This window comes from Papio anubis, chromosome 8 (assembly GCF_008728515.1).
Source record: "Papio anubis isolate 15944 chromosome 8, Panubis1.0, whole genome shotgun sequence".
Lineage (NCBI taxonomy): Eukaryota > Metazoa > Chordata > Mammalia > Primates > Cercopithecidae > Papio > Papio anubis.
Window position 1 is genome coordinate 123450999 of NC_044983.1, and position 25395 is coordinate 123476393.

The 25395-nt window shown below is 43.5% G+C and overlaps 1 long non-coding RNA gene across 2 annotated transcripts in view; it reads left to right on the top strand.

Moving 5' to 3' along the window:
* Nucleotides 1-25395, top strand: part of LOC101002034 — a 324709-nt gene that overhangs the window by 201195 nt on the left and 98119 nt on the right. For both annotated transcript variants that reach the window (XR_004185934.1, XR_002524006.2), the window contains one exon: nucleotides 10992-11119. This is a non-coding gene — a long non-coding RNA (uncharacterized LOC101002034). The remainder of the gene's footprint in view (nucleotides 1-10991; nucleotides 11120-25395) is intronic.

The window sequence follows — 25395 nt, forward strand, 5'->3', positions numbered from 1 at the left end:
TTCTTCTCATCTCTTCTCTTTTTCATAACTTGTCTTATTCAGTTAAACTCCAGTCATTTCCATAGAATAAAGTAAAAGGGAATATATATATTGAATGTGTAAGGCCCATGTTCCCCCAGGAATGACATCACGGAAGGACAGCCTGACCCCCCGCTGCTGTATCAGGCATGAGCACAGCGCAGACCGCTGCACACAGAGGTCAGGACAGGAGGTGCTCCTGGGTGTCATGATCTTGCTTTTTGTCCCTCATTGTCATGTTTCATTTCAACTGCACCATAATCACGCTGGGTGGGTAATGTAATAATCCCCATTTTATAGAGGAGAGAGCTGAGTCCTTAGGGCTCCTCGCAGTTGCCATCCAGGAAGCCCCTGCTACGTTCCAAGCTCAGAAGCTCCCCACACTATCTCCTTGGATGCTCACATAATAGCTCTGCAGAGTCACTCCTCAAACCTGCTCTTCATGATGGGGAAACTGAGGCGCTGTGATTTGCCAAAGAGTCGTAGCCAGGAAGGATCAAGGCAGCATTCATACCTGGGTTCTCTGACTCTAAATCTGGCTGTGTTTTTTTCTTTTGAATTTTATTATAAATGCCTTCTTTGTTCATTGTCATTATCATCATCATGGATCTCTACCAGGCCCTTTACCCCCGGCCACTTGCCTCCTCTGTTACAAGAGGAAATGAGGAGACCAGTGTGGAATTTTTATTCCCATTCCCTTCCCTCCTCCATAGGTAGCCACTCCGGTGTGCTTGCTACAGGCCCTGCGTGAGGATCCTCCCTGTCTTGTTCTGATTGGGTATCTGTTTTTAATGTAGACAAATGGGATTCTGCTGTAGACCTCAATCTGGTTTTTTTGCTTACTCAACCCTCTTTTTCAGAGCCAGTCTTGGTGCTCTGTGTTCACCTGGTTCATCTGAGGGACTGCATCTACCCTGCCCTTGCCATAGTTCCTGCCCTGTTTGCTTCTCCTGTTGCTGCTAGTGGACATTAGGTAACCACAGCCTAGTTCTGTGATGAGCTCTTCACACCTGTGCCCATATGGACTGTGGGAGAGTTTCTCTGATATGGACTGTGATGCGGGTGAGTCATAGTGCACACTCACACTTAATTTCGCAAGTACTGCCAGATTGTGTTCCAGAATGACTGTACTAATTTACACTTCCACAGGCAGTGCTCAGGGGTTTCTGTTTCCCTCTCTCCTCGCCAGCACCTGGTATTGGCAGATGCATCAAAAAGGATGCATTTGACAGCTCAACCGCATCAGCGCACTTGATTAGCATCCCTGTGATGGCCCTTTCTGCTGCAGACATCACTTTGTCATAACAGCATTTTGAGCAGGCAAAAGCATCAGGCAGGGAAAAAGGGGCCTTTTTACTGTGACTCCCTGTCTTCTATCAGGGAAGAAAATTTTCCCCAGAAATCCCCAGTAGACTTCCCCTATGTCTCACTGACCAAACTGGGCCAGGTAAGCTCCCAGACAGTCCCTGACAGAGATAACAAGATTGTCATGGCTGTTTCAAGCCAGGGCCAGTTCTTCCCCCTGCCTTAGACTTCTTTTGAGCACATTGCCATCGGCCTTATCCCCAAACAGAACTGGGAATATTTTAACAAAGAAGAAGAGAGCAGTGGCTGATCAGTAACTTGGCAGCCAACAGAGTCTTCTATATCAGAGTTCTACATTTGCCAATTTTTTGCATGCACGCTGCCTCTTCTATACCGGGGATCTTCCCCCACATCTGTTGGATTTGCAGAGAATTTCAGAAGCAGTGAGTCACTCATACATGTCCATTGCTTTGGGGATTAGATCCGGCCAGCTCGTTTTGGAAACGGCAATTCTTTTTGCCAGGCAGACATGAGACCCATTTCCACGCCAGCTGAGGTTCCCATGCAGGTTCTGCATGAGAGAAATCAATAGAAAGATTCAAAGGGCAGAGCACCAAAGTCCCTGCCCTGCACCATGATGTCAAAGTAGAATGCCTGCTGAGGACAGGTGGGGATGAAAACCTGTCAGGGAGAACCACTTCTGCAAGCAGCAACTTCCCCTTCTTATCAGCCACATGGATGCCATAGTAACCTTGTCTTTCTGGCTAGCTCAAGAAATTAATTTTTAGGATGGGTGCAACAGGTCATGCCTGTAATCCAGAAATTTTGGAGGTTGAAGCGGGAGGATCACTTGAGGCCAGAAGATTAATAGCACCCTGGGCAACTAAGGCAACTCCCGTCTCTATAAAAGTCAAAATAATAATAATAATTAAAAAAACAGGTTTGGTGGCACATGCCTGTGGTCCCAGCTAGTTAGGAGGCTGAGGTGGGAAGATCGCTTGAGCCCAGGAGGTCAAGGCTATAGTGAGCTATGATCATGCCATTGCTCTCCAGCCTGAGAGACAGATTTGAGACTCTGTCTAAAAAATAAATAAATAAATAAATAAATAAATAAATAAATAAATAAAAACAAAAGAAATGGAAACCTTGTAGTTATAATTTGTTGAGCACTTATCTTTGCCAGGTGGCCTGGGAAGCGTTTTATTTCCACGATCTCATAGATATCTCTTGGCAGCCCTCTGAGAGCACTGATGTTGCTCCATCACAGGCTCCTGTAGAATCCTGGTTCTGATGATTAGCAGCCATGTGGCCTTGGGAAAGTCACTTGATTTTTTGTAGCTTGGCTTTCTCATTTCTACATGAAGAATGATAATAGTATATTGCACCTGCTCACATAGTTAATACACATAAAGTGCCTAGAATGGCACTTGATACTTATTAGCTATTATTGTTGCCATTTTTTAAAATGAAGAAACTGAGAGGTTCAGAGGGGTCAATTTACCAAAAGTTAGTTATAAGTAGCAGGGCCATGATTTGAATCCAGAAGTTTCTGGCTCCGAAGCTGGGCTTTTATCCAAGGGAACATCACCATTACTCCCTTCATCAGTAGAATCAATTTTCAGGTGAAGACTCAGTGACAAAGACCACAAAGACATAGTGTAATTCTTCTAACACGTGACTGGATCATTTCTGGAAGGTGGCTGGGGACATGGATACTGGGCCGTAGAACAGGCATGCATGGGATGGAAAACACAGCGCTCAATTCCTAATTTGGCCACTCAACCTTGCAGAGCCTCCACCTCCCTGTTTTTAAAATCAAGTTTTCATTATAGTTCCTCCCAGTAAGGATTTTAAAAGTGCCTTATAAGCTGAGCATCGCCAGGGCTCCTTATTCCAAAATTAGGATTTTATATGTCACTTTATATTTTGTGTCTCATTCTCAATTTCCACTTACACTGACAGAAAGTCTAAGAGTCATTTCCCCCCAACTCCATTTTAGTCACCGCGAGGCTCAGGAAACTAGAATTTCAGAATCTTCTGGAAGAGATGTTTCCTTTCTTAACCAAGCGAAATGGGCTGGAGGTAGGCACCGCTGGGGTTTTTAGAAGGTTGGTTAACCACAGTGCCTAGCGGTTTGGGGAAAGATAAATCAGGTAGCTTTCTGTAGCATGAGACATTCCCTTACCACATTTGTCCACTTGAGCACTTTTATTTTATTTTTATTTTTATTATTTTTATTTTTTTGACAGAATCTCACTGTTGCCCAGGTTGGAGTACAGTGGTGTAATCTCGACTCACTGAAACCTCCACCTCTTGGGTTCCAGCAATTCTCCTGCCTCAGCCTCCTAAGTAGCTGGGATTACAGTTGTACACCATCATGCCTAGCTAATTTTTGTATTTTTAGTAGAGACGGGGTTTCAGCATGTTGACCAGGCTGGTCTCAAATTCCTGACCTCAAGTGATCCACCCGCCTTGGCCTCCCAAAGTGCTGGATTACAGGTGTGAACCACCGCACCCTGCCCACCTGAGCATTTTTAGATGCAGACTTGGTGATGAGTCTGAGGGGCCACATGTTCGGTCTGAATGGGGATCGCAAGCTCAATGATGTGGCTTTAAGCAAAAAGGGTAGCTTCAAGGTCTAAATTTCCTTGAGAGGACGTTTTAACCTAAACCCACATAACTAGTAACTCGGAGATCTTTTAATTTTGTTGTTTTTTAATTTAATTGACCCCATTCTCCCTCCTTTTCTCCCTCCATCCCTTCATTCCTCCCTCCTTTCCTTTTGACACAGGTCACCTGATATAGAATCTCCCACCTGGGAGATGGAGCCAGACAGTGAGGCTCAAATTTGAACCACACACAAATCTCCAGGGGTACTTGTTAAATACAGATTTTTGACCAATTTTTCGGTGTGGGTCTACTCTAGTAATGAGCTCTCAGGCAGTACTGATGCCGCTGGTCCACGCATCAACCCATTTTAACTCGTGAGGAAGGGTCTAGTACCCTCCCTATTCCTTCTCATGCGCCATCCCATTTCAACTGGTGAGGAAGGGTCTGGTCCCCTCCCTAGCCCTCCACACACAGGCAGTCGCAGATACTGTCTAGAATACCAGATTGTTTGTGCACACATTTGACCTTCCTGACCATCCTGGGGGGTGTGAGAATACCAATTTTTTTTTTCTTTTTCTTTTTAAGATGAGAAAACTGCTACTCAGAGATGCTGAACATAACGTGGCACAGCTGATAAGTAGCAAAGATGAAAGTCCAGGTGCAGAGAAGTTCCGAGAATGTGGCCCTCCTGGGATGGAAGGTGTCCTTGTGCTAGTCATGAACGAGACAGAAAGCAAGTGCCATTTTCTCTTCTCTTCCCCTGTTTATCTCTGAGATCTTCACTTGGCTGCTTCTTTTCAGAAAACAGTGACGCACTGGACTCAGGTGATAGCCCCAGCAGTAACATCGATGCAGAGAAAATTGAATACTTTTCCAAGAGACCAGAAGACACATGAAGCTAGAAAAAGGAGCCCAGAAAACTGCCACATTGTACCCATATAGAAAAGCATATCCTGGCCAGGCACAGTGGCTCACACCTGTAATCCCAGCACTTTGGGAGGCCAAAGTGGGCGGATCACAAGGTCAGGAATTCGAGACCAGCCTGGCCAATCTGGTGAAACCCCGTCTCTACTAAAAATAAAAAAATTAAAAAAAGAATTAGCTGGATGTGTTGGTGGCATGCCTGTAATCCCAGCTACTCGGGAGGCTGAGAGAGGAGAATTGCTTGAACCCGGAAGGCGGAGGTTGCAGTGAGCCGAGATCGTGCCACGGCACTCCAGCCTGGGTGATAGAGCGAGACTGTCTCCAAAAAAAAAAAAAAAAAAAAGCCTATCCCCCTCTTCCTTTCCTGCTCATTTCTCCCATAACACATAATGCTTTTTCTAGTGATTTGGTCACTGCTTAACTATCTTCACTTAATGTGGTTTTGACAGAATAGTTGGTTGGGAAATTTTATTTTCAATTAAAATAACTTGTTGAACTGCCTTGGTTTTGAAAGGATTCCATTAGGATGGCTAATTATATAGCAGTTGCTACATGGAGATATTTGCACTCAATTTCAGCTCTTAGGTAATTCAAATCAAATGCTTGAGATTTTCCTCGCTGGAGCTGTGTGCAACCATCTTCCTCTCACACTGCAGGCTTCCCATGAGTTATTTTTAGAAACCCAAATTTAAGCAGCAATTTTGGCAGAGCCATTTCTAGTCTAGTGGAGTAAACCATATGCACTGATAAATGCAGCCAAAGAGTCAGTTTCTTTAAAAAGCAACAAAACCATCTCTCTCCGTTCATGGGGGTTAAATGTTTACAAACTGCAAACTATCCGCCGTACTATTATATTCATTTATGAACTCTAGCTGAAATGAGGGATCATGGATATTACTTTAAAATTACAAAAGATGTGTCCTTCTGCAAACTGTTGTCATAATACTCATTTTTTTCCAAGATGGCAGGTCTTGGCAGAATTGACTGGGGACTCTGTTTTTGGCCTTTGAATTTCCTGTGAAACATGGAGATCCCTTTCTTTATTTTCCTATTCTGCTCTGACTTCTTCATTCACCAGAGCACTTGTAATACATCTCATCATGCTTATAAGCAGGAAACCTCCTCCTTCTATGTTAGAACATATTCTTGTGGGCAGGGGCTGGATTTTTTTACCTTCTTTCATGCCTGGCACATAATAGATGCTCAAATAGTGAGGGACTAGATAGATGAATTGTTAAAATTATATTTCTATTTTCTCCTTTTTTAAAACAAATTAAACTTTTATTACATAAATATTAAATGATTGCATTCATTTCGGAAAAATTAAAAACTTTCCACGTAAGGCCAAAGTCCTTTTAGCTCACCCATCCTCAATCCTTGTCTCCTCATTAGTTCTGTGTAGGTCACGTTTCTTATCTTTTATAGCACATTCTTGCAGACTGCTCTAATTCATTTAAGTGTACACGCATGCACATATACACACTGAGTACTGTTGTGTACACCTCTGGTAGAGTATTTTGCAGTTTACCCCTTTTCACTCAGCAATATATTGAGGAGTGCTATCCATGGTAGCCACTCTGTTATTTTTAACTGCTGCATTGTTTTATTGCATCATGTGGATGTAACCACCTTTTATTTGGACCAAATACACAAATTATTTATCTGTTTTCCCATTCATTATACTTCCAGATCCCTTCTCACGTGTAAGTTGACAGACCCAGCCAGGTTCACTGCTATCTTTTCATAGCTACAACTCATTTTATCAAAATGAGCCACTTGCCTTAGAAATTATATCAAACCAGTAGACAGATTGTGTAAAATTCGAAGGGTTGCCAGAGGGACCAGAGTTTCCTTTGTCCTCACAGTCTAGAGAAGTGCCCTGTGCTCTGGGAACCCCACAGGGTTGGATGATGAGGGATGTTGACCACCGCTCACTCTGTGTTGTGACACAGTGATCTGGTGTCTGCTCTGCCCAAAGCCAGCTGGGTTTCCTTGAGCAGATCACTTCTCCTGGGACGTTACTTCTCTTATCTGCACACTGGACTCAGTGCACAGCCTGAAGCTCTTAGACTGAATAACTGGGTCTACACACTGCCACCAGGCTTGACATAAAGAATGTCCTGTTAGCTCACCCTTCACTACATGTTGGGGTGGGGAAAGGTAATTCCTGATAAAGCTCCAAGCTCCAGCCCAGAGCTCTGAGCTGAGACAATGTCTCAAAGAGTCCATGAGTGGCAAGGAATGTATTGTCTTTAGATTTTCCTCCTCTTTCCTACTATTTGGCCATCCAGTTAAAATGAATATATATATTTTTCTTTTGCTTCGGTGTGTCTCTGTTCTAAGCAAGGTGGTATGATGATGGGAAAAAAGGTTGTGGTTCCCTGAATTCTACTTCCAAACTTGTTTAATTCTACCTGTGTGTTCTTAGGCAAGTCACTTACCTTCTCTGGGCTTCCGTCTATTGACACCACAATTCCAAATGAGCCAGGTATTCACTAAAATGACACTGAAAAGTTGAAAACCACACTCACTTATGAGTGTTTCATTTGGCATTTGTGAGCCTTGTCACCTGCAAATAGGCCATCTCATGAATTGATGAGGCATCCTCAGAGACCAACAGAGCCCATGAAATCTTGTTTCACAGGAGAATTTGCAGCTGTCCTGGCCCTTGGTGACACATGCTAAGCCCTTCAGGGGCTTCTGAGAGAGGCCCAGAGAAGGTGCTGAGCTACCATGATTCACAGGTGAAATTTTCTCACCTAGGCCCTGAGGCTTTGCGGTGGATCCACGGCAAAGGGTATTCCCCTGCTTTGAGGCTCAGGACCACAGAGGTCACAGGATCTGATTCAGATGCCAGCGGGTTTCCCTAGGGGGCCCAATCAGGCTTTCCATGTAGTGCAAGAGTTATGGTTCCCTGCTGCGTGTTTCACACGGGTCAGCAGACTCAATGCGGTTCTGAAGGTGAAAGGTCAGTGTAAGTGGGTGTGAAGCCACGTGGGAGGCATAGCCCAGCTAAGTGTCTGGGGTTTTGGTTCCCCTAGTCCCAGAACTTTGTTTTTTGCCCCTACTGTGAGTTTCTGTTCCTGAACACCCCTTTAGTTAAGTGTTCCCTGGTTGAGCAGGTTTCTACCAAAGGAGACCAAAGCCTGTGGTGCTTTTCTGCTGCTGAGCTTTCTGGGGTAGGTGACTAACCCTCTCCTAGCCTCTGCTTTCTAACCTGCTCGGGCTTCAGCGGGTGAAATGAGACTCTACAATAGGTGCTCAATCCACATTTCTTTTATTTCCCTTTTCCTGTTTCATATGGAAAAAATAACCCATAATTTTATAAGCACTGAATCTGTAACGGAGCTTCCAAAAACCCACGCTGGGCATTTTTTCACATTAACTAAGATAAACCAAAAAGGCAGTACCACGAATAGAGAAAATGTCATTAGGAAGGTGTACACGATACATGAGTTTTTTACATAAAAGGAATGGTGATCGTTTCCATGTATCAAACCTCTCTGACTGCAAAGTTTTCAGCAGCTGCCTTCCTCATTTTAATAAAATGCTGGTAGATCTGGTTTGCATTTTGGTAGATAAATGCAGAACAAGTCGCATTGACGTTCCCTGCGTTTATCATCCTCCCAGCCACCAATACCATTTTCATTCTCAAAGCCCGGAAACTTTAAGAAATGAATCAGCCTGGCCTATGATTCACAGATACTTGATCTGAAATGCTTGGTGGTGTGGGGTTGGTGGATGGGGTAGAGACAAAAATAAATTTCCTGACCCCAAAAGTCAGTTCAAGTGAACTAGAATGAGCAGAGAGGGGTTGTGGGGATGGTTCCCGCCCTCCAGGAGCTGCACTTCCAAGTCTGACTTAGGGTGATCACACGTCCAGGGTTGCTGGTGGAGCTTCAGTTTACGCCTCTGGTCCTAGTCTCTTAAACGGTTAGCGTGCCTGTCCACGATTAGGAATGTCCCAGGTTGGGAAGAGGTAGGATTCTGAGGAGAGTAGAGTGGTAGTTCTTAAAGGCCAGAGAAAACATTTAATCATGTGTATCTTCAGTGCCTAGCCTCTTGTAAGGAATTAATAAATAAATGCTTGCTGAGTAGGCGAGTGAGTAAGTAGTTTCTTAACCTCCCATCCTTGTTCTCTAAATGTCTATTTCTCATTTTTCTTTGCATGTTTGAAGCACCTAGTGACTCTACTGGGTTCTCAATAAGTATATTTTGAATAAGCCAGTGGTTCAGAGGTCAGTTTCTTACTTGCTTGTAAGCAACCCCATGCTATCTAGCTCTGGGCTTTGAGTGGGTTAGCCCAGGTTAGTTAGAACTTAGTACTAAGAACAGTGGCTTCCACGTAGTGAGTTCCTAAGAAATGGTCATGGAGGAGGTGGACGTGCTGCTATTGTTATTAGCCATCTGGCTTTACTACCGGTTTTTGTCTTTTTTCCCCTAACTGTAGGATTCGTAGACTATATATATATTTTTGAGACCTCATACGTATTTTTAGAAGATAAATCAAACATATTATAAGAAATTGAAAAAATGAATAAAATAGTTATCCTAATTTCATGCCCCTGGTAACATACTATCAATTGTCATTACCAATGTGCTATATCCCATTTGTGTCCATTTATACAAGTGTTGACAGGGTCTCACTTTGTTGCGTAGGCTGCAGTGCAGCGGCGCAAACATGGCTCACTGCAGCCTCGTCGACGTCCTGGGCTCAAGCAATTCTCCCATTTCAGCACCCCCCGAGTAGCTGGGACTAGAGGCACCGGTCACCAAGCTTGGCTAATTAGGGTTTTTTGTTTTGTTTTGTTTTTGGGATATTTTATTTTCTTTTTTCCTTTTTTTTTTTATATGTTATCTTAAGGTGATTTCCAATTTTTTTTTCTATTTGCATTTTTCCACAAGCATTGTCCACGTTATTCCATAACCTTTTCAACTACCATTTTGAAATTTGCTTTTATCCATGTGGTTGTTTGTGATGAACTACAGGTTGCTGACTTTCTTCCCCTTCTGTAAATAAAGTTTTCCTCCTACTATGTCCTGTATTTCAAGAAGATCTCAGCAGTGGAATCATTCGATCAAAGGATATGACTGTTGCTCAGCTCTCTGTGTGCATGTAAATTAATAGGCTGTTTATTTGAGCAGTTGTAGGCTTACAAAAATATTGAGTCAAAAGTATAGAGTTCCCATATATTCTCCTCTTCTCCCTCCATATTCCCTATTGTTCAAATCTTGAATTAATATGGTACATTTGTTACAATTTATGAACCAATATTGATACACTAAGAGTTACTGGAGTCCATAGTTTACATTGGGCTTCACTCTTCATGTTGTATAGTTCTGTGGGTTTTGATAAATGCATAGTGTTATGTACCTACCATTATAATATCATACAAAGTAGTTTCACTGTCCTAAAATTCCCCTGTGCTTCCCCTATCTCTCCTCATTACTCTCTCTCTCCCCCTAACCCCTGTCAACCCACTAATCTCCACAGTTTTGTCTTTTTCAGAATCACACAGTTGGAATCACATAGGATGCAGCCTTTTCTTTTTCTTTTTTTTTTTTTTTTTTTTTTGAGGCAGAGTCTCGCTCTGTCGCCCATACTGGAGTGCAATGGTGCGATCTTGGCTCACTGCAAGCTCCGCCTCCTGGGTTCAAACAATTCTCCTGCCTCAGCCTCCAAGTAGCTGGGACTACAGGCGCCCGCCACCATGCCTGGCTAATTTTTTGTATTTTTAGTAGAGACAGGGTTTCACCATGGTAGCCAGGATGGTCTCGATCTCCTGACCTCACGATCCGCCCGCCTTGGCCTCCCAAGGACGTGGCCTTTTCAGACTGATTTTTTCAGTTAGTAATATGCATTTAAGGTCCCTCCGTGTCTTTTCATAGCTTAACACCTCATTCTTTTTTAGTGCTGAATAATATTTCTTTGTCTGGATATACCACAGTTTCTTTACCCTGTCACCTACTGAAAGGCCTCTTGGTTGCTCCCAGGTTTTTGGCAATTATGCATAAAGCTGCTATAAACATTTGTGTGTAGGTTTCTGTGTGGATGTAAGTGTTCAACTTATTTGGGTAAATATCAAGGCATTCTGTTGCTAGATCTTATGGTAAGAATATGTTTTGTTTTATAGGAAACTGCCAAATTGTCTTCCAAAGTGGCTACATCATTTTGCAATCCCACCAACAATGAGAGTCCCTGTTGCTGCAAATCTTCCACCAGAATTTGATATTCATGTTTTGGATTTCAGCATTCTAATAGGTGTGTAGCCATATCTAATTGTTGTTTCAATTTGCATTTCCCTGATGACATATGTTTATTTGCCATCTGTACGCCTTCTTTGATGAGATGCCTGCTCAGGTCTTTTGCTTATGTTTTAATTGAGTTGCTCATTTCCCTATTCTTGAGTTTTAAGAGTTCTTTGTACACTTCGTATAACATTCCTTTAAGTGACATGTCTTGTGCAAATATTTTCTCCCAGGCAATGGCTTGTCTTTTCATTCTCTTTATAGTGTCTTTGCATATCAGAAATTTTTAATTTTAATGGAGTCCAACTCATCAATTAGTTTTTTCATAGATTGTGCCTTTGGTGTTGTATCTAAAAAGTTATTGCCATACTCAAGGTTATCTAGGATGCTCTCCTTTGTTATCTTCTGAGAGTTTTATCATTTTTAATTTACTTTTAGGTCTATGATGCATGTTAAGGTAATTTTTGTGAAGGGTTTAAGATCTATGTTTAGATTCTTTTTTTGCAAATGAACGTCCATTGTTTCAGCACCGTTTGTTGAAAAAAAAATATCGTTCCTCCATTGTAGTCTCTTTGCTCCTTTGTCAAAGATCAATTGACTATATATATGTGGGTCTGTTTCCAGGTTCTACGTTCTGTTCCATTGATCTGCTTGTTTATTCTTTTGCCAATACCACGCCATCTTGATGACCGTAGCTTTATAGGAAGTACTGGAGTTGAGTAGTGTCAGTCCTCCAGCTTGTGTGTTCTTTTCCTGCAGTATTGTGTCAGCTATTCTGGGTCTTCTGCCTCGCTATAAAAGAATCAGCTTGTAGATATCTACAAAATAACTTGCTGGGATTTTGACATACCACAGATTGTTTATCTATTCACTTACTGAAGGACATCTTAGTTGCTTCCAATTTTTGTCAACTACAAATAAAGGTGCTGCAGACGTTGGTACATAGGTTTTTGTGGGAACAGGAACCCTACTCATTTGGGTAGACACCAAAGAGCACAATTATTGGATCACACGGTAAGACTATGTTTAGCTCCTTAGGAAACTGCCATAGCTGTGTTTTTTGTATTTATTCAGAGATTTTTTTGTTACAATGTCACTAACATGATTAACCCGCAGAATAGCAGAAGAAATCTTTGGGTCGGGGGTTATTAGCCTTGCCTTCTGGCTAATGTTATTAAATGTTATTGCTGAAAGAAACACTGAAGATTCCTAAGCCTCAAACTTTCTGAGTGTGAGACCCACATCCCCTATCACTGCTCCTCTGTGGCTTCCATGGCACTGTGAGTATAATAGTTGCTCAATTAGTGTCCACTACACACTGAATACCAATAATGGAAAAACCACTTCACCATACAGATGAAAACACAAAGGTCGCAAAACGAAAAATGAGATACTTCTGACCAAACAGCATTTTACTAGTAACAGAACCAAGACTAAAACTAAACTATTGTGCCTTGTAGATCTGCAGACCTGTATTTTGAAGCATCAATCCTTGATTCATGACATTCAAGCAAGACAAGCTGGAGGATTCTTAAATCTGTAGTTAGTATTGTATGGAACACCTCCCCTCACTTTCAGGCCTACCCACTACTGACTGCCATTACCAGATTGCCCAAAGACGCCCAAAATGGTATTCTAATCTGAGTACAAGGCCACTGTAGCTACAAAGTCTAGTAGGGTAACGAGTAATAATAGCAGTGACAACAATAATAAAAATAGCCAAGAATTATTCATTGCTTAGTATTGTCAGGGTCTTTGCATATATTATTTCATTTTACATTCACAGCTGCCCCTTGGTTCACATCATTACTAGCCACAATTTAGAGATAAGTAGATTGAGCTTTAGGGAGGTTAAGTAACTTGTTCGGGGTGCTACAACTTTCACTTAAAGCCAAATGTGTGTCCATCCGTTCTCGACTCCACTTAGCAATGTGCTACTTTACATTTAAAATAATGATATTTAGAGCTAGATGGGCCTGCATTAGTATTCTGGAGCTGCCACATTGTCAGTCATGCGATCTTAACCTTGTGCCTTCTAGCTGCAATGTTCCCATCATGGGGTACTAACACCCATGGCAAATGCTGTCTCTTGTTACCTCAAAACCATTGCCTCCCACTGTACAGAACGTCAATATGTTCAACGGGTTGGCAGGAGGCCTCAGGTCTCAGGGAAGTCAGACTCTTATCCCAACCTGGTGAGATGAATCATGACTGGTTTAAACTAGATATGGTAATGGCAGGCAAGTTACCCAGTCTTGTTAGGAACAGTATGCTGAGGAGGGAGTCTCTTTCTAAAGAAAAAGGCAAAGCCCATTGCAAAGGAAGCTTATTACTCTTTTCCTTTCTTCCTCCCTGGATCTTGGATGTGATACCTGGATGTGCAGCAGCCATCTTGTAATTATGAGGTGACAAGTCAATAGACTGAGATAGTGGAGCAGCAAAGATAGAAAAGATCTGGATTTTTTAATAGCGTTGTTGAACTGTTCCATCAGCTTAAGACAGATGGCTATCTTCAGACTTCTTGTTATGTACAACATGTCCTATTGTTTAAGTCACTCTAATTTGGATTGTCTCTTATTTACAGCTGAAATTATTTCTGATAGATAGAGAGATTTCCAACAAAGCACAGTGTAGAGCAGCTTAACATGTTACCTATGTGCCAAAGTTCCAGAGCAAGAATTCCTGGGTTCTAATCTTGACTCTGTGACATGACTTTAGACAAGTCACTTAGCTTGTCTGTGACTCACTTTTCTCACGTATAAAATGCTCAGTAACTGTGTATTGACTATTAAATAGAGGATAATAGTGATACTGAATTCATATGATTGTTAGGATCATTAAATGCCTAAACATTTTATAAAATGATTAGAACATTGCTTGACACATTGTAATTGGCTGCAGATGTGCTTGTCAAAGTAAAATTAAAAGAAAAGTAGTCACTATTATAAGGCTTGGGTTTGCATCTTGATCCCATCATTGGACCACTTGTGGTATTTAGGCAGCACCTTGACCCTTTTACTACTGAGGCTCATGGAGCATGAAACTCCCCCTAAAATCTGTCTCAAAGCAGACACAATGGTGGTTTCCTTTTGACAAAAAAAGGCTCCTTAGAGAACGCTGGCTTGCAAAGGAGGAGCTGTGACCACCAAGTCGTGTCAACAACTGAATGGCCGAAATACCCAAACTTGCCCATGCAAATGGGCTCGCGTGTCTCCTGGCAGCCCCCTTTGAAGGCTCTAGACTTATCTGTGAACTCCTTTTTTGAGAGGGTCTTTCCAACTAGTGGTTTGTTCTTTGACTCTCCTCATACCTTTCTTGCCAGAGAGTGAGAGTGAGAAGGAAGGGCTATTGCCTGAGCTTCTGCCCCTTCTGTGCAGTGAGGGTCAAGATCCTCAGCTAGTGTTTGAGGGGAACCGGTGTAGCCTGGGTCTCTCATTTTCTACCACCCAAGTTGCCACCTCTGTCGAGGTCCCACTCTAATTTGGGCAGCCACTAAGCAATATATTGAAATATACCTTGTTCATGGGTTTAAAGGATCAACTGGTAGGTGTGTCCATTAGCAAATCCCATGGAACCTTCCTTCAAAATATCTGCTCTTTTTACTCCCTACTTACCTTCACCACCAAGGACAGTTCAAACAAAGTTGTCACCACCTTTAGCCTGATTTACTGTAGGAGACTCCTAATCTATCTTCCTGTTTCTACTCTATCCTTCATCCCCCCATTGGCGGCCAGGGAATCCTTTAAAAATGTGAACCAAAGCATGGGACTAAACCACTCAAAATCTTCCCATGGCTCTCATCTCAGATTAAAATCCTAAGTGCCTTCTGTGTCCTCAGTGAACCCCAGGTGCACCCTTCCTCTGCCACTTTCCCCCCTTATTTATCCTACTTTCCACACTGTCCTCCTTGCTGTGGGCCAGACATATCTGAGACCAGTGTGGCTTCAGGGCTTTTGGACATACCATTTTCCTTTTCTGGAACACTCTCTCTTCCTTGCACATCTGCCTGGCTCTCTGCTCAGATGTCAACTCTCAGAGAGGCCTTTTCTGACCACTCCCTTTAAAAGAGTTTCCCCTGCCCCTCATTGCCTATCATTATCTGTAGTACTGATGACTTGTGGATGTTATTACAAATTTGGTTATTTTTTGCATCCTCCAGCAAAATGTAAGCCGAGTGAAGAATGAGGTATTGTTTTGTTCATCAAGGAATCCACAGAAACCAGAACATTCTGTAGCAGGTGATCACTAAATATTTGCTACACTACAAAAAGCCATTTTAGGTTAGAAATAAGGTATAGCTGACACAATTCTAAGCCTGATGTTTCTTGTGAACCTGCTAAATTGGCCCTGAAATCACTTCCCAGAAAGCTCTAGATATGTTCTGAACAATGGGAGCAATGCTGGACCAGTGTTTGAGGTTCCAAAGTGAATACATTGAAAATGAAGCTACATGTGACCTGATGAACCTTCTTGCATTTGTTTAAAAATCCTCTTCATCATAATTAGTTCACACTCTGTTTTTCTTGCTTTGTTCCTAGGCACCAGACAAGTCATTCCAAATATGGGGTCTTGGTACCAGTCAGAATGAGGTTCCCATCTGTTCCCATTTGTTTAAAAACAAAATGGTCTTGTTCCTTGATATTCTTTCCAATGAAAGACGGGATATATGACTTTTCCTTGAGTCTGTGCAGGCTTGTGACTGCTTTATGCAGCTCCTGCCTGGTTTTCTGAGCATACTTATTCCAGGGAAAGCACAGAGACTGTCAAGCCAAAGAAGTCCCTGGTGGATGCTCTTGTCTGTAGCCTCAGCTGAGCTCCCGGCATCAGCCAAAAACCCTGAGAGCCGCCATCTTGGATGCACATGTAGGCCCTGTGCACTTTCAAAAGTCCATGACCCAGCTGACATCTGACCACAAGGGCATGGGAAACTCCAAGTGAGAACCACCCAGCCAAGCCCATCCCAAATTCTTGACCAAAAAAAAAATCATGCAACATAAAACAATTATTGTTTTACAACACTGTTTTGCAGTAAATATGTAATCTGCAATAGTAATGAGAACCCCACCCTAACTCTTCCTCCTACGTACTAGGTAATCATGAGCAAAACCTTTTCTTAACACTCTGGTCATCAGATTTCTCATCTATAAGTTAAGAGTGATAACATATATTGATGTGGTTGTTGTTTTTAGCAAAAGCAAGCTTTGTCCAAAACCTAGCATGCTTCTCCACACAAACGATATTTTCTCAAATTTAAGATGCTTTCATTTGTATGACTCACACTTAATTCATGTGCACTGAGAAAGAAACAAATGCTTCCAATTAAACTACTGCGTTACTGTATGCCACTGGTGGTAGGACACATACCATTTTGGAGATGTTGAAATTTGAAAAAATATATGTCTTAGCATCTTTGATTTAAAGACTGGTTAACATAAGCACCTAGCTAAGCCCAGGCAAAATACAAGATCCCCAAGATTAGAGTTTGTGACGTGTAAGAGGGGACGTTAAAGCAAAGGTACCTTTGTATGAACGTCTCCAATCTGCCATTCCGTTTCATACAATAAAACACAAAGATTAGTACAGACATCCTTGTGGTCCAGACAGAAAGTGCTTTCCTTGTCAGCTGTCAAATGGTTAGAATTCAAATGACATCATGTCACAGTTATTTAGCCAAAATGTATTTTGCAAAAGGGATGAAGTCAGATCCCTAAATCTGGCTGTGAGTCGATAAGTTGTTTTCAGCAGTAACTCATCCCTAGTAATAGTCCAAGCCCCATTTCTCTTTGATTCTTGAGAATTTCCTTTTTTTAGGACATGAACTAGTAGTTCCTTGAGTATTCCAGCCAATGGGCAGAAGGGGTCTAGGCAGTGGGCAAAAGGATGACACAGGGAGACCCAGGGCCACATCTAGTGGGACAGAAACATAAGCATCAGCTTCCTAGCAGGCTTGATGCTAAGTGTTCACATGGAGCTCTACAGTTAGTACAGCTGCCCAGAGTGCTGCTATGCTAATCCTCATGTGAAAGGAAAACCCACTTCAGGACCAGAGAGGTTAAGTCTCTTCCCCAAAGTCACACAGCTGATTATGTCAACTTAGACCATCAGACACCAGAGCCTGTACTTATACCCATGGCGCTATACTAACCAGAATGTTTGTAAAGACACAGAAATAGTTCATAGGAGGCTCCAACAAACCCAAAGCTCACACCACAACAGCTGTCCTGTCAGCTTTACGTAAACAGAATTTCTTTTAATCCATACCATCTTACTTTGTTCAGTATGGGTTTTCCGATAAGGCCATTCTGACCTCCTTCTCTTTCTGGTGAAAACCAAAACATCCTTCAAGACCCAGCTCAAATGGGATAGCTTAACTCCTTATTTCTACAGGGTGGACCCTGGCTGCATTTGGCTCCAGCATATTGTCCCTGGGGCTGCAAGGCTGGCTGCCCTGGAATTGTTGGGAGTGGTTTCTGTTGATTACTCCTATTGGACTGGAAGTTCCTTGAGGTTCTAGAGTTAGACTGAGTTTGAATTCCATCTCTATGACTTACAGCTGTGTCCTTGGACAAATGTCTTAGCTTTCCTGAGCTTTAAGTTTCCTATCTACTTCTCAGAAATGTCATAATGCAGCGTCTTTGCTTAGATTGCACGGTCACTGCTCAGTAGTTTACTATTGTGATTGGCACTTGTGGAGCATCTTTGTGCATTATCTCAGTCTTCAACAGCCCTCTGAGGTAGGGGTTTCACTGCCACCCTCTTTTCACAGATGAGGAAACTGAGGTGAAACCTCTTGCCCATGGTTCCACAGCTCAGATGTGACAAAACTGGGCTGTAACCGTACCTTTTTAAACTCCCTTCCCTCGATGGAATCCCAGTGAAAGCCTCCATGAACTGATTTCCAAGGATGTTTTGTCATGTATCAGTCTCTTTAGATGTGTTTTAATTCAGTTCTTAATTTTCCACTCATTTGTGTCTAGGTGACATTATCCTAGTTTGTAGGAAAATGATGCTGCAACCAGCTTTGTCTCTGTAAACTGTAGTTGTTTACACATTTCTAGCGTCTGGCGATAATGTGTCCCTCCACCTGGCTCTTATGGGTGGCAGATTATTAACACCACAACTGCCCGTTTAGTTAATGAACCAAAAACATGGATCGCTCTCATTATTGGCCTTGAAAAGCTCAAGCAAACTCTTAAGTAAAACTAAGGGCCCAGCTCATTCTCCAACCCAAAGAATGCCAGGGCCACTCCTGCCATTTACTTTGAATGATTGACTCACCAAGATTTTTGCTGGTTTTCTGTGTTGCTGCACTAATTTTTTTTTTTTTTTTTTTTTTTTTTTGAGGTGGAGTCTCGCTCTGTCTCCCAGGCTAGAGAGCAGTGGAGAGATCTTGGCTCACTGCAACCTCCGCCTTCTGCCTCCCAGGTTCAAGCATTCTCCTGCCTCAACCTCCCGAGTAACTGGGATGACAGACACGTGCCACCACGCCTGGCTAATTTTTGTATTTTTAATAGAGATAGAGTTTCACCATGTTGTCCAGGGTGGTCTCGAACTCCTGACCTCAAGTGATCTGCCCACCTCGGCCTCCTAAAGTACTGGGATTACGGGTGTAAGCCACCGTGCCCAGCAGCTACTTGGTTTTTTCCCTCAAGACGTAACAGTTAAATTCTGCAAACAAAACAAAACAAGTTTGATTTTATTTGCCCAAGAATATTCTGAGTAAGCTGAACAAGATCCATTACTAAATCAAGCAGCCCCCTCAGCAACGTAAGTGCCCTGTTTGGCAGAATGGTGGACATCTTCCTGTCTAAGTGTGGATCTGGTGAAAGCCCATGGGCTCAGCCAGGGGCCAAGGTTAATTCACGGTCCCAGCTCCCGGTGCAGACTGCCAGTGAGAGACACACTCAGGGCTTCAGCAATGTCCTTGCTGGTTTACCTTCACCTTCAGCAGCACCAGAGGAGTTGGTCTTACCCAAGGTGGAGAAAGATGTTGGTGCAGGGGTTGGGGGATGGAGCTAATATTATTGAAAGGCTACTTTGTGCCAAGCACTGAGTGAGGTTCCCCATTTGCAGGTATTGGGGGATTGTCTACTCACTTACTATTGTCAACTTCTAGTTTCTTTCCATTGTCTGCAGAGAGGATGCTGTGCATGACTCCAGTCCTTTGAAAATTATTGAGGTTATTTTATGGCTCAGTGTCCTGTGACAAATGTTGCACAGGCACCTGAAAAGAATGTGTCCTCTGCAGTTTGGGGATGGAGTGTTCCATAAGTATTAACTCTGAAAGGTCCAGTACTCAGCCTGGTATAGACTCACTGTTCAAGAAAAGCTTGTTCTTTCATTTATTGCCGTGATTACCAGATAAACCCACAAGCAAGAGGCTATTTTGCTAGTTGTGTGGACCAGCGGTTTCTGGAAAGAATGTAGTCTTCATTCTGCGGTGAGTTCAGAGGAGGAGAGAAGGAAAAAGTCCGCGTGGGTGAGAAGGCACTGCCAGGCCCTGACCCCAGGAGGCAGGTGCTGTGCCAGCTTGTCCTCCATGTGGCCCAAATAAGAAGAAAAGGCCAAGAACTCTAAACATATCGTCAAGGGAAAATACCTTCAGGTTTGCTGGAGGAAGGGAAATTTACCCTTGGAAACGAGAGAAGCTATACGCGGTAAGACCCCTCCTCTTCAAGCACTCAGTCAAAACTGATCTGATCAGAGACCTACTGTCTTAGTCCATTTTGGCTGCTACAACAGAACACTGTAAGACTAAGTCAACTTCTCTCAGTTCTGGAGGCTTGGAAGTCCAAGATCAAGGTACTGACAGATTCTGTGTTTGGTGAAGGACCATTTCCTCGTTCATAAATAATTGCTTTTTTGCAGTGTCCTCATGTGAAGGAAAGGGCAGGAGAGCTCTCTGAGGTCGCTTTTATAATGGTACTAATCTCAATCATGAGGGGTCCACTGTCATGACCATCATCCCCCAATAATGGTACCAATCCCAATCATGAGGAGGACTCCACTGTCGTGACCATCACCCCCCAAAGGCCCCACCTCCCAATACCATTACCCTGGAGGTTAGAAGTTCAGCGTATGAATTTTGGGAGGACACACATGTTCGGTCTATAACTGGGACGCAAGGATTCAACATTGCTGCTGCCCTTCTGGACTTTGCAGACCATGAGGGTGTACAGATGATTAAACACACAGTTATGCAGAGCAGGGTGGGGAGGTCATAATTGGAAAAGTATGTCAAGATTAGAAGAAAATCGTTCTTTCTTTGTTTCTCCCTCTCTCTTTCTCTGTTACACACATTTGCAGACAAACCAGGAGGATTTCCACAGGGAAGCTGAAAGGGGCAAACAACAGGATCCTATCTATAAGCCTATTAGAAACCATTAGAGAGTGATTTCATGAAGAGTAAGGAACTTGTGAGTTTACTAGGGCCTCAACCACTAGGATCAGAAATGCTTGGAACATTTTTTTGTACCATAAACCCTTCCGGCAGACTAGAGAAGCTATGGACACCTTTTCAGAATAATGCTTTTAAAATGCATATAACAAAATCCTCGGATTTTATTTCAAAAGATTGCAGAGAAAACCAATTATGTTGAATTCAGTTCTATGCGTGGGCCTTCCCCTCCACCTCACTCCGTCTATGGGACAGGGACCTGGATGCTTATGGAGTAGTAGGGAGATATTTTGCAGATAAAGAAAAAAGTCTTTCCCAGGGCCAGCAGTTTTCTATATTGATGGAATTCGTTGCCTCCAAGGAGGGCCTGACGGGAGGTTTTACTTTCAAACACGTTTGGGTAACTCCACAGAAGACTGTCTTTACCCGCCTTTGGTGAACTTATGGTTTCTGTTTCTTTTCTCAAAAGACTATGTGTCCAGACTTCCAGAGAGCAGACATATTCATGCAGTCGAATTGCCCACCTTTCACATTCCCCTTATTGTTCCATGGATGGAGTATAATAAATTGGCAATTAATGGAAGAGAAAAGGTAAAGCCTGACTTTGATGGGGGGCTGAGTCATCAGAGAATGTGTTTCTTACGGAGCCATCGGTCTCTTGTTAGGCTTTGGAATCCTCTTTGGGAGTTCACCAAACAGAGAGTGCAGTCCAGGAGGATGGGGGGCTGAGGAGAAGTCAGAGGTTCAGGGAGGACCCGTGTCATATTCTGGGAGGTAGCAGGGTCTGTGGGTCCCGTGAGATCAGACACCAGTTATGAAGGAACTACTGGCAGACACTTTGCTCATTAATGTCACCCTCCATGCTCATTACCACCCTAGGACCTGGGGTCCCCACCATACCACTGAGACAACAGTTGCTGAGCATAGTTAATCCAAGATCATCCAGCGAGCAGCAGTGGAGCTAAGATGTGATTCCACTTAATCTAGGCTCCTAAATATATATATATATGTTTTTTTCTATTGCCACATGCCCAGCGGCCTCCCTGTGTCACGGAGGTCGTGGGTGCAGCTTGTGGAGTCAGGTTGCCGGGTTTCTATTCCAGCTCCTCTATTTAAATAGCTCGGTGATCCCAGGTCAGTTCCTGATCCTCCTCTGTAAAATGGGAATAATTTTTTCACCTTTCCCATAGACTTTCCTGGAAGATTAAAGGGAGAATGTGTCTAAAGCTCTGAGCACACGTGCCTGGCATGTGAGTGCTCCTTAAATGTTAGTTACTGTGATGATTATTAGCCCAGCAGGACAGGGAGGAGTGTTAGGTCCCTGGGGCGCGATCACTCCTCTGTTTACTCCTCAGATTGTCCCGGCCTGGCAGGCATTCATGAGTTTGTTTTTCCTGTCCCAAGGTTGCCCCGGTGCTCTGCAGTGACCGGCAGGGCTGAGATGATTATACAACCTGCACTCTCGGCCAAGTCCGGCACTGGTCCTGGCTGTTGGCTAAGCCTGTGCTGCTGTGGGTGAGGGAATCACTCCTCTCCAGCTGGCTTTCTCACGCTAGAGAAGCCTGACCTTTATTCAGAATCATCCTCCAGCGCCTGCATCACACAGCACCCTGGCTCACCCGCCCCTCCCCCAACATGTCCTTTACATTCTCATCTGGGGACATAATGGGGCTCCAGTGTCCCCAAGACAGCTGCTTCTCCCTTCTTCTTCATTCTTGATAACTCTCTGTTCTCCAGAGGTGCTGCTTAGACTCTAGAGGGATACATGAAAGGGCGGTAAGGTGACAAAGAAAACAGCTGGGTTCAATCCTGGCTGCATACTCAGTGTGGGACAGAACAACTGCTCTACCTTTAAAGTTATATATCAGGATAATATACAGTATTTCATTTCTATATACATACATTTATAATAAGTAATAAATTTTTGTAAAGTTGTGAGGATGGTAAAAGCTTAGCCCAGTGCCTGGCACCCACAGGTGCCAGCTGGCATCATTAGCAGTCATAGGAAAACTCAGGGTATGTCTCCATTCCAGGCTTTGTGGCCTGTGGGTCTCAGTGTCCCCGTTGTCCTGTGGGGTTGCTGAAAGCTGTCCTCATAAGGTTGTGAGGGTGGGAATATGAGAGGAGTTTGAGAAAGCCAAAGCCCACCAGGTCAACAACTGGACTGAGCTCTCCCCTTGTCCCCTGGGCCGTGTGCAAGCTTTGGGCCTGGTGGTGACACCTACCCCTCCGTCCCACCGGGCGGACCCAGCTGACCCTCCCAGTGCAGGGGCTGGGAAGCTGCAAAGAACCCTTAAGCTCAGAATTTCCAGCTGTCAGCAAGTCCCCCTGCCGTGTCTCATTTATTTTTCTCTATCTCCTTTTCCATCTCCCCTTCCAGCACCTTCTGAAACTCTCTAGTCTTGTACTACCAACACACCAACCTTTGCTTAATTGTCACATCAGACAGATGGCCCAGGTGTCTCCAGCTCCCTGAAGCTCTTCCCTTCCCCTTCCCTGGGCAGGGGCCTCAGGCCTTCCTCTGACTGATCCAGCCCACCTCCTAGTGTCCATACTATTAGGTTGGTGCAAAAGTAATTGTGATCTGCAATTACTTTTGCAGCAACCTAATAACTTTTCCACAGCCAAGAGATCTTCTGCCATCTACTCAGTCTTCCCTCCTGCTCTCTGGGGCTTTATTTTTTCTGTTCTTTCTGTTTCTTGCTGCCCGCGGTGCCCCCACCTCCTGTGGCTGAAATGCTGCCCTCTCCTATCCTGCCCAGATGCCTCTTCCACCAAGCTTTTCCGACTGCCACATCTGGAATAATACTTGTATGCCACTTTAAGATCTCTCTTTCTTTTTTGATCTTTTCTTTTCTTTCTTTTTTTTTTTTTTTTTTTCTATTTTGGTTATTTGCTGCCATGTTCCTTAAAGAAAAGAGTCTACCCTCACAATGACTAAGCAGCTTGGATCATGGAAAGAGCTTGGGCTTCTCTCCACACTTCTGTTCTCCCATCAGTAAAATGGGGATAAGCATTGTAAATAACCAACCCTCTTAAGAGTTTCTGTAAGGCTTGGCCAGGCACAGTGGCTCACGCCTGTAATCCCAGACCTTTAGGAGGCCAAGGCGGGTGGATCACCTGAGGTCAGGAGTTCAAGACCAGCCTGGCCAACATGATGAAACTCCATCTCTACTAAAAATACAAAAATTAGCCAGATATGGTGGCAGGTGCCTGTAGTCACAGCTACTCCAGAGGCTGAGACAGGAAAATCGCTTGAATCCAGCAGGCGGAGGTTGCAGTGAGCTGAGATCGCGCCATTGAACTCCAGCCTATGGGACAAGAGCAAGACTTCAACTCAAAAAAGAAGAGTTGTTGTAAGGCTTGAAGGAGGCCTTTGGCATGAATATCACCTGCCTCAGGGCTCTGCACATTTTTTTCTTTTTTTGAGACAGAGTCTAGCCCTGTCACCCAGGCTGGAGTGCCACGGCGTCGTCTCGGCTCACTGCAACCCCTGCCTCCCAGGTTCAAGCGATTCTCCTGCCTCAGCCTCCTAAGTAACTGGGATTACAGTCGCGCACCACCATGCCCAGTTAATTTTTGTATTTTTAGTAGGGACGGGATTTCACCATGTTGGCCAAGGTGGTCTCAAACTTCTGACCTCAGGTGATCTGCCCGCCTTGGCCTCCCAAAGTGCTGGGATTACAGGTGTGAGCCACTGCGCCCTGCCAGCTCTGCACATTTTGAGGAACCAATGAATAAATGATTGAATGATTGACTGGATAAAGGCCTTTACTGTTCTACTTGAAGTTGTCAAAATGGATAGGTTTTTGCTATAGCCCTCACCACCCCTCCTAATGCCACATCAGCAGCATGGCATATGCACCTGCAAACCCAGACTCTGCATCAGGTTGCCAGGTCACATAAATGACAGCTGTGAATTCTTCTAGAACGGGGTCAGCAAACTATGATCCACAAGTTAAATGCAGCCTACTGCCTGTTTTTGTACAGTTTGCACACTAACCATCCTTAGATGGTTGCTACATTTTAAAATGGTTTTTACATAGAAAATGTTACATTTTTCAATGTAAATGTAAATTAAATGCAAATAGAAACATTTACATTTTTACATGTTTAAATTAAAAAATCACAGGAAGTATAATTTTATAGCATGAAAATTATAGGAAAATCTAACATTAGCATTTATAAATAAAGTTTTATTGGCACACAACTATGCTCATTCATTTATGTATTATCTACACAAGCTATAGTTGTTGTGTGCAGAGCTTTCACTCAATGATGGCACAGTTGAGTAGTTTCAACAGAGATAGGATGGCCCACAAAACCAAAATATTTACTACTTGGCCCATTACAAAAACATTTTGTGCTGATCCTTGGTCTATGAAACAGGAGCAATGACGAATACCTGCCCATTGTGTGTAGGTAAAATGTTAACATGCTTGATATCTAGTGGGCACTCAAGAAAGGTTTTTTCTTCTACTCTGTGTTCCTCCTTGTCTTCATTCCCTTTCACAGAGCGCTCTTTTATTTCGGGGTCCAAGCCATGTAAAACCATAAGAAAAAGGATAGCAGGGAGACTCTGAACCACTGCCATGCCCATACCCAGCCTCAAAACAGCAGAGCTGTATTTGTCAGTTCCACCTTCCTGCTCCAGAGCCTCCCCCAGACCTCTCAGTCTATGGGACTGTTGGTGGACAGGCAGAGTTTAAATCCATTGCGTCTTTTGCATCTCTTGGTTCCAGACGTGGATGGGGCCAGCCCTGCATGGCCTGCCCCGGAGAGCGCTTTTATTAGTTTTATCTGTGGCTGGACAGCTTCCACTGCATTTTTTCTTGCTTTGGGCATTAAAACTTGGGTTGCTGTTGCGTAAAAGATTGCAGCTGCAGTTTGGC